At 36.4% G+C, this 12,107-nt stretch overlaps 1 protein-coding gene across 3 annotated transcripts in view; it reads left to right on the top strand.

The window, feature by feature from the left end:
- AGMO (alkylglycerol monooxygenase) overlaps positions 1-12,107 on the top strand; it is a 390,458-nt gene that overhangs the window by 191,833 nt on the left and 186,518 nt on the right. The window lies entirely within an intron of this gene.

The following is a 12,107-nucleotide window of genomic DNA, read 5'->3' as shown; positions in this document are numbered from 1 at the left end:
TTCAAAATATTCAGTTCATCTTACTCAAGCATAAGAGCACTGGACCAGGATTTAGAATCTGGATTCTGATTTAGGCATTGCCACCTGGGGAATCATTTTTTGGCCACATAAGAACACCCTCACTGCCTACACCTTGAAGAAAACAAAAATAGCATAATGTACATAACAATGCCCTATAAACTATAAAAAGATAAAAACAGAAGTATTTTTAAATATTTGTTTTATATCATAGATGTATTCACATTATGTTTTTTTCAAAAAATAGTTAAAATATTTCAAAGAAGTACATAAATTATAGTGAAGTAACTAGGTTGGAGACTTCCCCCATGACTCAAAGGTAAAGAATCTGCCTTTAATACAGAAGACACAGGAGACACAGGTTCGATCCCTGGGTGGGGCAGATCCCCTGGAGGATGGCATGGCAACCCACTCCAATATTCTTTCCTGGAGAGACCCATGGACAGAGGAGCCTGGTGGGCTGCAGTCCATGGGGTCACAGAGTCGGATATGACTGAAGTGACTGAGCACGCATGCACAGCTAGTTTGGAAATAGGTGAAATTGAAAGAAGAATGACAGAATGGAAAATCGGTGTCTTTGACTTTGTTACCAAGTAAATACATACCTCATAAAAGAACCTCACTGAGTTAAGAATGTTTAGGACTCAGTGAGGACTCATTCATAGCTCTCTATGAATAACTGTTAGGCTCTAAAGAAACAAAGAAAAGGGTGTTTCCATTTTCAGCAAAGTGGGTTAGATACACCGACATCTTTTTAAGGTGTATCGGACACCTAAAATTTCTGACAAAATATAATTTTTAAGAAAACTCTTTACACTATATAGATGAGTTGGCAAAAAAAAAAATGAGGTACTCCTTAGAGGCTGAAAATGTTGAGAAAATGCAAATTCAATAAGGTGCTATTTCTGACCTGACAGCTGTCCCAGGCACTGACTAGTCACTGTTGGTCAGTTCCTTAAGGGACCCAAAACAAAGCTGTGAGTCTACATGGGTAGAAGATCAGTTATAGAATTTCAACTAAAACAACTGAAAGCAAAAGAAATACTCTTAGTGAAGGGATGGAGAGGAGGAAGAGGAAAAGAAGCATAGAACAGAAACTCACCCTTACTGGACTTGGCTTTGAGGAGGCAAAAAAAAAGTCTTCCCCGTGATTTTTTAGCTACAAACCATCTCTCACTCAAATATGCATTCAGGATTTACACGAATTATTAGTTTATAAACCTAAACTAAATATATAGTTTGGTGTCAGATGAGGACTCATGTTTAAAAGATTCATGTTCAAATCATGCTTAGAGCATTCCTCTCAGACACAAGTCTCAGCGTAGTCCCCAGGTAATATCTCAGTGATGATGAACATAGAGATAAAAAGCACAGAAACACACTAGGAGAAAGCCATCGTGACAAAGCACTTAGCAGAAATAACAAAAGAGTTAATAGATTTTGAAAATAAAATCAATTAAAACATGAATTAAGTAAATTTAATATGTTTGAAGATGCAACGTTGAAATTAAAAATAAATTAGAAATTATGGAAAATCAAGATACAATGATGAAGCACATTTAGAAATAATCAAATTAAACTTCTAGAACACAAAAATACAGTGGGCTTCACTTGTGTCCGACTCTTTGCAACCTGTGGATGATAGCCCACCAGGCTCCTCTGTTCGTGGGATCCTCCAGGCAACAATACTGGATTGCCATGCCCTCCTCCAGGGAATCTTCCCAACCCAGGGATCAAACCCAGGTCTCCCGCACTGTAGGTCGATTTTTTACCTTCTGAGCCACCAGGGAAGTCCACAAATTTATACTGAAGTGAGTAGCCTTCTCCAGGGGATCTTCCTGACCCAGGAATCAAACCAGGGTCTCCTGCATTGCAGGTGGATTCTTTACCAGCTGAGCTACTAGGGAAACCGCACTTTACCATAACACCACTTGAAGACTACTAAAGAGAGAATTAGTGCATTAAAAGTGCAAGATATATATATATATATAATGCAGTGCTAACAGACAATGATATAAAAATAACTGATAGAAATTACCTTTAGACATAAAAAAATAGTGTGAAAAAGTCTGAGAAAATGTAAAAATCAAGAAAATGCTTATGAATACAAAAGGGATTAGTGGGCAGTGCATTCAGGCAAGGTTAATCACTTTTTTCAAAGATTATTGACAGATATCAGTCTATCCATGAAAGCTCCATAGTAGAAGTTGATAAATAAGATATGCAGAAAAATTAGTCTAGTATAAGGTTATGTTAAAATAACTTTAATGTATAAAGGCTTCCTTGGTGGCTCAGATGGTAAAGAATCTGCCTGAAAAGAAGGAGACCTGGGTTCGATCCCTGAATTGGAAATATCCCCTGGAGGATGATATGGAAACCCACTCCAGTGTTCTTGCCTGGAGAATTCCACAGACAGAGGAGCCTGGCAAGCTACAGTCCACAGGGTCACAAAGAGTCTGTTCTAAGGAACAGAATATCCAATTAAATGCAGCTTAAATGAAACTGAAAATTCAGAGTCGAGTATTTTGAAGAGTGATTAGTTTAGCAGTTCAAACATGCAGAGTTTCCAAAAGGCTTGCTTCTCTACAGTTCTCTGTACTTCCATTATCACAATTACAGCAATTCTGGGCATCCTGTCCTGATAGTGACACCAAAGGCAGCAAGTAGTTTCTTAGAAATTTCTTTTAAGAAAGAGAGGGGAAAAATTTCAGAGTATTTCTCAGCAAATGTCCTTTCGTGTCTCTTTGTTCAGGACAAATTCATATGCCCACACTGAAACAATAACTAACACCAGGTCATGAATTAACCATGAATATATCGTATGAATAAATCCTATTAAGTTATATCGTAATTCAAGCCCTGGGGATAAAGGGTTCACTTTCTTGCTGAGCATATCCCTTCCTTATACCTGGATAAAATCAGCATAGTATTAATACAGAAGAAATGGGGGACATTTTCTAGTTGGACAAATAACTGTATATACAGTGTATCTTGCTAAATAAAATAGATTTACAGAAAGTTATTACAGAGACTATTGGATAACCTTGAAGAAAGCCATTTTACTTTTAAGCATTATTTAAAGACTTTAATGATCTATGTATGTTTGTGTGTTTTTTGCATTTAAAATTAATAACCCAATATTGCTATACACAGTGACTCCAGTTTTGGGCAACAGACAAGTTCATTTGTGCTCTCACTCCATGTATAACTTAAAAAAAAAAAAAAAAAAACCTACGGAAAAGACTTCCCTGATTTTCGCAGAAAACAGTGATTTCATTTCTAGTTTCCATTCTATGAACTTAAAAGAGGAAATAGGATACAGTGTGACCAGAAATGCTTTGGAAATATCATGATAGGAAATACACTGGTTTACTCTTTACTGGTTCATATATGTGCTACACAAATGAAACCAGTTCCATATTGTAGCAAGTTCATTTGTCTTTAGCTTCAAAAGAAACAAAATTTGAAGCCAACAATTTCTTTCAGGAGCAAAGGTTTCTTAAAAGCAGCATGAATTACATTACTGTGAGCAATGCGTGTGTTGATGTCAAACTACTATAATGGTTAGACTTATTAATTGCTTCACCTAGGGCCTCATAATCATGTCTTCAAGTATTACATAATTATCCCATCACTGATTACTTTGTTATTTTAACTTGTTCACCTACATTATGATTAAAATATATGTGCATTAATGGAGGTTAGATAATTGAGTAACACCAGAAAAAAAGCTTTATCTTCTATATCTAAATATCTATCTAACTTTTGATATACTGATCAATACTGAGTACAGTTGGCATTATTGAATTTTTAGACTAAATATAGTCTCAAAATAAATTAACCTAATTCACAGAAATAAAAATGAAGATTTATCCATTTTGACTTTGCAAGAGAGGCCTTAATATTAATTTCACCAGGAGAATTTGAATGTCTAGGCGTGCATGAATGCTACTTAGGTTAAAATGTAGCCAGACAGGGTGTATATTACAATATGTAACTCATAGCACGGTTTTCGCAAGATTTTTCCATTGTCGTAAAAAACTATATGAGAAACTGATGTAGATATGTCGACAAATAGAAATATCAAGTGATGAAATCCTTTTCAGATTGAAATTAGAGTTGGAGACAGCTTCATCCTTGACACAAATTAATTTTGAAAAGTGCGTTTGCTTATTTCCCACACATGTTTTCCTTTGCTAAAAACATGCTGTGCAACTGGGGGAAAAAGTTTGCTTATTTGCAAAATTCTATAGTGCCTTTGTAGTCTCAGGGATGTTTAAAAGCATCTGAAGACGTTAAAATCCAACAGAAATATTTTTTTTCCAGATTGACTGTAGCCAATAATCACACAGAAAAAGTTGTGGCTGACTTGTAATTGCGGACCCTGCTGTAGTCTGACAGCCCTTTCTGTTTACGCATATACCAGAGTAGGTAAATACTTACTTGTTTAATGTACCCAAGTTCTGCATAAATAACTCTGAGAATCAAAAAAGCAATTTGATGGCCGCCAGAAAGATGTAAAAAGTCACATTCCTTTCTCACTGAAATTTGCAGTGCATACATTTAAATATATATTGTTTAGTTTAGTGATATGACCCACGGTCTTTCATGTTGATTTTACTTTAGTAATGCTTGGGAAGTCAATTCCTAAGCTGCCAGGGTTCACTGCATGGGGTGATGTCATGAATATGGGTTTGAAATGGAAATATGGATACACTAGCATGTTTGCAAAGTAAAACTTTAAAGACAATGCTATCTTTTGCAGTAATAGACTCAAAACAGTTTGACTATTTAATAAGGTTTTATAATAGAATATGAGCTTCCCTGGTGGCTCAGATGGTAAAGAATCTGCCTGTAGTACAGGAGACCCAGGTTCATCCCCTGGATTGGGAAGATCCCTTGGAGAAGGAAATGGCTACTTACTCCACTATTCTTGCTTAGAGAATCCCATGGACAGAGGAGCCTAGTGGGCGACAGTTCATGAGTTGCAAAGAGTTGGACAGGACTGAGCAACTAACACTTTCACATAATAGAATGTAAAATAGTAAAGTTAGTGCAGATATGTCTAACACAGATTATTTAGTGATACATTTCAAGTTAATGAGGTATTTGGGATAAGTTTGGAAACAGGTTTTTATAGTCTTCAATTCCCCTGAATGCTGTACTCTGTAAAACATTATGGGCACTAAAATTTTGCAACCAGTGCTTTCATATTGACAGGTTTTAACAGATCCTTAGGAAAAAAAAAATCAATATATCTAGTTGTACTGTCAATAACAAAGAGTGTCGCTTGCTCAGATTAGATCTAATTCAGGACCTACGTGAAATCTCTCAAGTCAGTATTCAATGCATACTGTTTTCCTCCAGTGCAGCCTACTGGGATTTAATTTAATTTCCTAAAGTTTTCAGGTGGTAACTGAAGTAATATGAAAAAAGAAATGTGAGCTAAATTGAGTATCAATTATAATTTAAAGCCATGAAATGAATGTAATAAATGTGTATTAGTAAAGGGAGGATATTAACCAAAGCTACTTGTCTAATAAGCATAGATTCCAGGAACTTAGAAAAGTGATTCCTGTGAATGCCAATGAAAAATACAGTTTTGTCCATTGTATTGAAATATGATAAAGTGGAAAATTGAAAGTTTAAAATGCCTTCTGCATCAAATAATGGAATATTAACTGAAATCCAATATATCTTCATACTATTAGTACTGTCTTAAAGTTTGGTCAATATCAGGCAACTCCTTTAAAAGCTTTCATATAATAAATACAACCAACAATAAACTGCTTATAATTTGAATTAGTATCTCATTTTGATTTATTAAAACTATGTAAAAATTAGACATTTTAATTTAGCGTTGGAAACTCAAAATCTCAGTGCACAGACTTTGAGGGTCTTATTTAATAAAAGTTATCCTCCTGAAAAGGCAGGCTTCCCAGGTGGCGCAATGGTAAAGAATTTGCCTGGGATGCAAGAGACATGGGTTGATCCCTGGGTTGGGGAGATCCCCTGGAGGATAGTATGGAAATCCACTCCAGTGTTCTTGCCTGGGAAATCCCATGGACTCTGAGGCCTGGCAGGCTACAGTCTATGGGGTTGCAAACAGCTGGACACAACTGAGTGACTGAGCATCCTGAAAGCAAGTTTTTCTCTCTGAGACTGTCTTTGTTATCTTTTGTATTTTGGGAAAGAACTAAAAGGCGTATAAATGATATTTTTATTCATTTCTTAGTGAAAAAATAGAAGTATCCTATCAAGAGTATAGAAAAAGTTGGCATACTGAGTTTAGTGCAATCTTAAAACAAATACTGATAACTTAGAAAGATTCCAGTGACCCTGGAATAGTTCTAGTGAACATCCAAAAATGATAATATCAATGTGAATGTCTTCCTAAGCAAATGTCATAGGACCTGTCATTGCTAAGTTTGCTCAGCTGAGGACTAATTGCTATTCGATACTGAGGCAAGACCCTTCCATCTTCTCTACCCACTTCCCAGTGAATCATGAGGTGGTTCATTGTGCTGGTGGCAACTTGTACTAGAGCTGGCCCTGCTGTGAGCCCTGGGCATTGTGGACTCTAGTTCTCTTTTAGCCTTTGAAAGTCTCCTCATATATGCAGGAGCTGATATACGAGACCTGATGGGCACCCGCTGCAGAAGAAGAGAGTTCTGTCTATGCAGCTGTCTCCTCTTTGTTCCCATCTACCAAACAGCCCCTCCTGGCTCAGACGGTAAAGAATCTGCCTGCAGTGCAGGTGACACAGTTTCAGTAGGGATCGGGAAGATTCCCTGGGGATTCAAGTTCTCTTGCCTGTAAAGTCCTATAGATAGAGGAGCCTGGAGGGTTGCAGTCCATGGGGTCGCAAAGAGTCAGACACGACTGAGCGACTAACTTTTTCTTCCAAACAATAGCCTCCTTGGGCTTCTCCAAAACCCCAGCTCTCCTCAAATCAGGAAGTCTACCAGGTCCCTCTGAGTTCCCTCTGGGCTGCAGCCTAGAAGCTCTCTCAAGGTAGTACCTGGGGCAATAGTTGGGGTTCATGTCTTTTGTATCCCATTTCCCTGGATTCACTGATCTTTGTTGCCTAATATCCAGGGTCTTGAAAACGATTGCTTTGTTGATATATTTTTTATTTTGTTTTCAAGTGGAAGGGAAAATCCATCCTTATTTCTCTATTTAGTTCAGTGCACATTCATTTAATCATAGTTTAATATATAACTGAAAATAATTATTCAAGTTATGTTACATTAAATTTTTTAAATAAAATTTTTGCTTTTACTTCTTACATGTTTTTGTAGAAAGTCACTAACTCCATATAAATTAATTGCTTCTTAAGTGTGCATCTGTTATACATTTTAGGCAGTATATTTTCACCTTTGATATATGTTTATTTTGCTTGCTTCTAGTTTGACATTATAGAAAATGTTCATTCTAATCGAATATCTTTATGTATACTTCAGTAGTAACCAAAAGTTCTAAAAATGTAGAAGAAAACAATATGGTCAGTATTGATTTTTTAATAATAAAACAGAATTTTGTCTTGATATATATTATTTAGATTCATGTAGAATTACAAATTGCTTTATGGCATCACCTTGAGTTCTGCTCCTGTGTCTATGCTGCAATTCTGGGAAGCATCTTCAAGCCTTCAGGTTTCAGCTCAGGGTATCGAAAGGATGAGGGTGAGATGGTTGAATGGCATCACCAACTCAATGGACATATGTCTGAGCAAACTATGGCAGATAGTGAAGGATGGGGAGGGAAGCCAGGCATGTTGCAGCCCACGGGGTTGCAGAGGGTCAGACATGACTTAGTGACGGAACAACAACAACTTCAATCTAAAAAAGCCATTAGAGTCACGCGGATGATGAGGTCGCGGAGCAGGTATGCCTCCAACCAGATTTTCTTCCTTCACATCAGAGGTTACCGACATTTAAATATTAGGGAATTTTTTACCTTATTTTTACAGATGTTTGGGAAGATGAGCACTCTGAATCAAAAGAATGATTTTAGTAGACTTTTTCATACACCTTACAGTGAAACTCCTAAAAATATACCACCGTGATATAATAAAATGAAGTCATTTTCATCTCTAAATCCATAGGATTATGGAAAATATTATCAAATTATCTTTGACAATAAACTTCTAAAAAAGAATTTATATAGAAGATTACTATTATTTGAGGATGTAGTGTGTGGGTCTGATATCTCCCTTTGTGAGGTTTGTTGTGTGAGAAAATAAAGAAGGTCATTGTGTTGATCACCAGAATTTTTCCATGAACGAGTAAGACATTGATATCTCCATTCAAGAAGAAAACAGCTTTCTTCCTTATGTACCTATGGGCAAGGAAGGACTCTCACACTTTCATTAATTGTTAAAGCAACAAGCATGTAATTTTTGCATTCCTATGTAGTTAATGTTGCCTTATGAGTATTTTTTTTCTCATCTATTTAAAGTAGAAGGGAAGTAATGTTCTTCAGGCACAAATGCATGAATGGTGATTCCTATACCAGGAAACCTAAGGAAATAAGAGCTACCAAACTGCTTGGGATTTGAAAGATAATTCTAAGGGAGAAAAATTAATTCCTTGCCTCATAAGCTTTCTATAGTTCTGGACTTCCTCATTTTTGTGATAAAGACATATTCAATGCTTAATTTACAATAATTCCATTTTAGCACTTGAGAGTGATATTCTACATGAAAGATATACTAGCAGTAAATGGTGTGAAATGGTGATAAGCCCAGTGAAAAATGAAATTGTACTGTCATAAAAAAATTAACAAGCTTCATGTCGTTTTATCTCTTGTTTAAAACACAGGAGCCTAAGTATTTACAGTGATCAAAGTCTATCAAGTCTATTCTGTTTTTTTGCTTTAGTGTAGCTGGATTATTGTCCAACCAGCAGGCATTAAAGCTGTATGGTTTCTGGGGCTGGAATTCTGACTTTCCTGCTCACTCTCGTAAACTCCTGTTTACCACAGTGTCTAGCAAAGGCTCAATACGTATTTATACAATGAATTTGTAGAAATCAGAGAATGTCTCCTGCATTGGCAGGTGGGTTCTCTCCACTAGTGCCACCTGGGAAGCCCCAACAAAGGATACTATATGGAAAAATGTAAAAGTTCCATAGAAAAATGGACTCTTTAAGGAAACATGTGCTCTATATTGAATTCCTTTTTTGAGTAATCTGTTTCCTTTAAATTGAGTTTCTGGATGGTTTTGTTCTTTATGAAATTAAATATAGAAATATTAAAGCAGTCTATGTTTTAAATATTTAACACAAGTATTTAGTATATTAATATTAAATTGTTAATTAAAAAACTGAATTTTTTAATTTTAAGGAACTAATATTTTTATATTAAGTTAAATAATTAATGTTTTAATATTAAACTATTAAGCCAGTTAGAATTATATTAAAGGTATGAATAATAAACACATATGTAAAATAGCCAATCATTTGGTCAGTCACTCAACAAACATACTATTGATGTTATATGGAAAATACAACAGAATAAAGTTATAGATCAATATGGAGAATTACTATTTTACATAGGATGAACAAGGATATGTGATAGTTACCTGAATGAAATAAAGGAATAAACCTTAAGGATCACTGGAGGAAGTCATTTTAAGCCTAAGAAACTGTAGAAGAAATAGATTTGAGTGGAAAGTCTGTCATATACAAGGAAGAGCAGAATTTCTGATATAGCTTAAGAGTGAAAGGCAGAAGTTATTCAGGGGTCATATGATAATAGTGGGTATGTTGTACAGAGGCCAGAGTAAAGACTGAACATTATTCAGAGTGAGATTTGAAGCTCGTGGGGGATTTAGAATATAAGAATGATATAACATGACTTATGTTTTTGAAGAGATAACTCTGGCTACATACTCAGGGTGGGAAGCCAGGATAGGTGGACACGCAACTTAGAATTAGAGAGGCCAGTCAGAAGGGTGTTTTAATTGTGTGCATGAGCAGATGAAAAACTGGAGGTGCCAGCCCTCAAACAAAGAGAAGCAGGCAAAGTGTGGTATGGAAGAGGAACTCAAATACAGGGTTGTAATCAGGCTAAATTTCAGGTACTTAGAAGCCATTAGAGGCTTGACAAGGCAGGCAGATAGTCATATTAAGTTGGTTTTCACACCAACACCATTAGCCAGGTTGCAATTTACAGAGAGAGGAGTTCTTCATCATTTTTTGGCTCAGGGATCATAAATTCCCTTACCAAAACAAAAAAATATATTTTGTCCTGTCTCTTAATTTCCTGTGATATTTGGAAGAGCTGATTGACTTTTTATTTGTGCTTCCTTATCATTGTAATTATTAAGATTAGCTTGAGTGCTATTTGGAAAATTAGTAAAGCCTAAATATAATAGCATTGATACTTATCATGACCATTAGTTGACTTCTTACTTTATGTCAAGCACTCTTCCAAACTCATATTTTATTCGAAATATACTGAACATTTAACACAGCTTAGAAATGCTGAAAAATCTGGCCATGTTTACGTGGCTAATAGGTTCAAATAATTTCAAACCCTGCATTCTTTTAGAGCATTTAAAATCACGCTACAGGTGTGAGGCACAAATCATCTCTCCCTTCCACATGAATTTTTTTCCTAAAAGATCAAAAAGAAGCAGTAATGATATGCTAAGTCGCTTCAGTCGTGTCCCACTCTTTGCGACCCTACGGACTGTAGCCTGCCAGGCTCCTCTGTCCATGGGATTTTCCAAGCAAGAATACTGGAGTGGGTTGCCATTTTCTTCTCCCATATATATATATGGGAGAAGAAAATATATATTATGTACATATATATATGTGTGTATATACTGGAGTGGGTTGCCACTTCTTCTTCAATAATGGTAATAAGAAGCATGTTTTTAGAAACAAAATATTCCCCTTAAGCCAACATTCCCTTGTTGCTCAGTGGTAAAGAATCTGCCTGCAATGCAGGAGACTCAGGAGACATGGGTTTGATTCCTGGGTCAGGAAGATCCCCTAGAGGAGGAAATGGCAACCCACTCCAGTATTCTTGTCTGGAAAATCCCATCGACAGAGGAGCCTGGTGGGCTACAGTCCACGGGATTGCAAAGAATCAGACATGACTGAGCATACACACACAATCTGTTCTCTGCTCAAGCACACCTCATTACTTCTACCATGGGAAAAATATTTTGTTTTGCTTTACTGTCCCAGAGAAGCTGCTGCTGAATGCCACACACCTAAATAGCATTTTCCTGCTCTCCAACTCTCCACTCAAACATTGTGGAATTCACTAAATTCCCCATCCTATATCTGAGATCCAGCACTGTCTCCATTGTCCTAAGCGTCCTGACACTTTTTATTCAGATCTCTGACAACTCAATAATCGTCTTGTACTGAATTATGGCTCTGGAGGGTTAAATTCCCTTGGGAATTCTGGATGCCATCCTAGGCATATAGAGAGTGACTTGGGAAGTGTTAGAAATTGTCCACGAGAGACGGGGCTGATCCAGAAAATGATATGGAACTGGGATACTGGGTGTGAGCCGCAGTGGCAATTGGCACCTTTTGTTTATAACTTTGGACAGATGCTGCTTAGTTGTGAAAGAGTATATTAGTTAATAATGAGTTGACATTACCTCTAGTTAGGAAAAAGAAAAAAGACAAAGTGTTTGATCACTCTATTAGCCAATGTAATACAACCTTTGGTGTTCTTATGAAACATCAATACCATCAGTGAGTAGGGAAGCCGTCCAGTGGCTGGCTGTGTATCCACCTCCTTGATTTTATTCATCTACTCTCAATCTGGAGCAGTAACCACCTGGCCCTTACACGAATAACTTTAGTACAGACCTCTGCTTACAATCCCTTTAAGTGTGTTGCTCATATGGATTCTACCACCGTCACATTTTGGGGTCAGTTAGGTCTATTTTGAATTTCAGAGGTATCATTTATTTCTGTGTGATGGAAAGTTACTTAATCTTTTAAGTCTCATTTCATTTGCTTTTTTGTATTCAAAGCTTATATAATACCTACTCTGCAAGTTTGCTGGGCATATAAAAAGAATTAATCTGTATAAAACACATAGCATGGAAGCTGTAAAAC

The sequence above is a fragment of the Capricornis sumatraensis genome, chromosome 5 (assembly GCF_032405125.1).
Source record: "Capricornis sumatraensis isolate serow.1 chromosome 5, serow.2, whole genome shotgun sequence".
NCBI lineage: Eukaryota > Metazoa > Chordata > Mammalia > Artiodactyla > Bovidae > Capricornis > Capricornis sumatraensis.
The sequence above is the reverse complement of the archived record's forward strand: the minus strand, read 5'-3'. Positions and strand labels throughout refer to the sequence as shown.